Here is a 3871-nt window from a genome sequence, read left to right on the forward strand (position 1 = left end):
CACGTTCTATCGACCCTGGGCATCCGAGCGGCCGCCGGCAGGTTGGAGGGGGCCGTGGAAGCTATCCTGTACGATCTGCGTGAGGCCCGCAACGGCATGGTGGAAATCACTCGACTGGAACAAGATCTGTTTGAACAGAACCCAGCGTTTAAGCAGATCCTGGAAGAAGAATTTCTGACTCGTTGGGAGGCCCGAGACTAAAACAAAAAGCATCTTGTGATGGGGAACGGTATCAGCAGACCCTTACGGCGGTTTATGTTAAATGTTTTTTTAGAAAAAGTTAGTCCACTATTGTTGCGTGCTATTGATAAAAGTGATTGTCGGGATGATTATGCTTGTTGCTGCTTTCATAGAGTGTTATTTGAGATTTCTCAAGTCGGAGAAAATTATCAGCGGGGGATGGATTTACTTACTCAACTGATGTCAGAGGGTGAAAGACATTCCCCCGAAAGTCTCATACGCGCTTGTCTATCTTGTATTCCTGACAATGAATTTGACTGTAATCACATTTTTGTATTTTACGCTTTAATAGTAGATGTAGTCACCTCTAAATTTCATGATAAGCAGCCTATCGATGTTAATCAGATGCTTTCTACTCTACATACATGTATCGTTGAAAAAGCCACTATATCCACTTTACTGCATGTGACATCGCTAATCTACCTCAACAACTGTCACGGCTGTAACTAAATGTATACCTGCATTTTGAAAATGTAACCTTCACAAATTGTATACCAGCTTTTTTAAAATATATCTTTCACTAATTGCAAAAATAAAAAAAAATTAAAACTTGAATACCGTTGTAATAGTCTTTGTAAAATAACGGGTAAAAATGCTGAGCAGGTTGGCCGAGTGGTTAAGGCGTTGGACTTAAGATCCAATGGACGTATGTCCGCGTGGGTTCGATCCCCACCCCAGCTAAACTCTTTTGTAAAATAATAATAATTAAAAAACAAACTACACAATATGGGTTAAATGTAGAAAAAACACACAAAATTTCACTGATGTTCACTCAGTCTCTTAACAACCCCCATCCACAGTCAGCTATAAAACGCCGCACCCCGCTCTCCCCCCCACTCAGTGTGTGAAAAGCATGTCTGTTGCCAAGACTACAGCTCGCGTCTTGAGCAGTTCGTACTATGACCCCAGCCAACCGGGGTCATACGGAGGTGTCTCCAGACTGCAGAGAGCCGTGCAGCAAGATACGGGGAAAAAAGTGGCTGCTGATGACATCAGAGACTGGCTGTCTATGCAAGACAGTTATACTTTACATAAACCGGTTAAAAAGAATTTCCCCAGGAACAGAGTGTTTGTTCCGAGAGCCATGTATCAGTGGCAGGCCGATTTATGCGACATGCAAGGGCTGGCCAAATACAACGAGGGGTTAAAATACCTCCTTACGGTGATTGATGTTTTTTCTAAAAAAGCCTACGCGCGTGCTATAAGAAACAAGACTGGGGAAGCTGTAAAGGAGGCCTTTGATTCTATTTTAACCGAGGGGGGCGTCCCCCTCAAGCTACAGACGGATGCCGGTAAGGAGTTTTTAAATGGGACTTTTCAGAAACTTTTAAAAACTCATAAAATCACCCATTTCACTACGGCTAGTGAACTTAAAGCTTCCATCGTAGAGAGATTTAATCGAACGTTAAAAGAGAGGATGTACAGGTACTTTACGGCTAAAAACACCCGGCGATATGTGGACGTGTTGGACGATCTAATAAAGGGGTACAACCAGTCATTTCACAGCGCTATTAAAATGAAACCTGCCGAGGTCAGGCCCGATAATGCTCATCTAGTATTTGATAATCTATACGGTCCCCTGAAGAAAAAAAGCACACGGCCACGTTTTAAGTTTAACATAGGGGACACTGTGAGAGTCTCCAAGCACAGTCAGATATTTGACAAAAAGTACGAGCAGACATTTACGGACGAGTACTTTGTCATATGCGAACGTGTACCCAGATCCCCACCGGTATATAAATTGAGGGACGTGAGCGGTGAAATACTCGAGGGAACATTTTATGAAGCGGAGCTGCAGAAAGTCAAAATATCTCCGAGACGCGCGTTCAAGGTCGAGAAGGTTATAGGCTCAAAGACCGACAGAAAGGGGAAAAAGTGGATTTTAGTACATTGGCAGGGTTGGCCCTCGAGGTTCGATTCGTGGATACCGCGGTCGGACTTGATACAGGTTTAATTTTTTAAAAAAGAGAAAAAAAAGAAAAAAAAAGAAAATGGACGCCCGCCCCTCTTTTTACCTCACGCTACCGTCAAACTCTTGTCTCTCCATCTTCCCCGATAACCAGAGTTCGGATTACACCGTGATGCTCTCGCGACCTATAGAGCTACGGGGGCCTTACGAAGTAGCTCTGGCTGAAATCATGTATTGTTACACGTGGCGAAATGTTACACACCCGGATAATACTTTTGAATTGCGGGATACGGAGGCGGAGGCAAAGAGAGAGGCCGATCCTTTAGTGGACCTACCTTACCTTTTTCCTCGGAAAATTAAAGTGGGCTATTATGAATCTCTGAAACAGATTGTGACAGAAATCAACGCTACGTTAAAAAAATTAGGTACCGAAGTTTCCTTCTCATACAGCGAGATTACACGAAGGGTTAATATGACGGGAAACCATAAATACAAGATCCAATTTAAACCTACTCTGGCCTACATGCTGGGCTTTGAGCCGGGTCAGTGGTATAACCTAGGAGGAGGTAGCGGGTCGACCTCACCCTACCCGGGCGACATTCACGCGGGATTCTACAATATGTACGTCTACTGTAACATCGTGGAACCGCAGCACGTGGGGGAATTTGTAGTCCCGCTCCTCAGAACCGTTAAAATAGACGGTGCGTTCGGCGACGTAGTCACTTTGCCGTTCCACAAGCTGCAGTACGTACCGGTGAACAAGCAGAGCCTACAGAATTTGCATATCGAGATAAAGAACGATCAGAATACTCTGATTAATTTCTCCTACGGAAAAACGATCGTCAAGCTACACTTTCGCCCCGTTTAAAAAAAAAAGAAAACAATGGCTTACCACAATCCACAGAGATTTATTACGTATTACACCAGTCAGGCGGGACATGGGCTCCCCGGTTTTGCGGGGAGCCCCGTGATGTACGGGCGTGGGTTGGGGTCCATGCTCAGTAGGGCTTTTAGATTTGTTTTACCCTTTCTTAAGCGTGGGGTCGACATAGCGAAACCTCATTTGAAATCGGCGGTCAAAGGAATAGGTTCGGATCTCGCCAGCTCTGTAGTCAGCGGCCGTTTTACAAACACAGCTGACCCCAAGCAGGAAGGGTCGGGTCTGCTATTCCTGTCTCGGAGGAGGAGGGGGAGTAGAACGAGAGCCCTTCAGGAAAGTCGTAAAAAAAAAAAAAACCTGGCAGAGTCGTCAGGATTCCCAAGTCTCGACCAGCTAAGAGAAACAAGAAACCCCCCGGGGACATATTTTAAGAGAGAGAAAACGCAGCGTAAACAAGAATGGCTCTAGCTCACCGGCTCTCGGCTGAATGTACCAAATCTGAATTGGACCTGTTTGCGGCCCCTATGACGCAATTATCCATAGATCAGACCAATTATGTAGAAATCAACCCATTAAATTCCATTACCGATCAGGATGTTTTGGATTTCCTAATACCGGGGTCGGGCAATTTCTATGTGGACCTCAACTCTACACTGCTATATCTAAGGCTCAAGATCGTTAGGGCCGATGGAGCCCCCCTGCTTGACGCCGACCCCTGCGGTATTATACAGTACCCGCTAAACGGCATATTCTCCCAGCTGGATGTGAGTCTGAACGACGTCCTGATCAGTTCTTCGTCGGCCACGCACCCCTATAGGTCAGTCATAGAGACCCTGCTCAAT

At 45.4% G+C, this 3871-nt stretch overlaps 1 non-coding gene across 1 annotated transcript; it reads left to right on the plus strand.

Moving 5' to 3' along the window:
- The first annotated feature begins 838 nt into the window (after positions 1 to 838).
- Positions 839 to 921, plus strand: trnal-uaa (transfer RNA leucine (anticodon UAA)). The gene has a single exon. It is a non-coding gene; the product is annotated as a tRNA-Leu (tRNA).
- Positions 922 to 3871: the final 2950 nt, after the last annotated feature.

This window comes from Brienomyrus brachyistius, unplaced genomic scaffold (assembly GCF_023856365.1).
Source record: "Brienomyrus brachyistius isolate T26 unplaced genomic scaffold, BBRACH_0.4 scaffold1350, whole genome shotgun sequence".
In the NCBI taxonomy this organism is placed as follows: Eukaryota; Metazoa; Chordata; class Actinopteri; order Osteoglossiformes; family Mormyridae; genus Brienomyrus; species Brienomyrus brachyistius.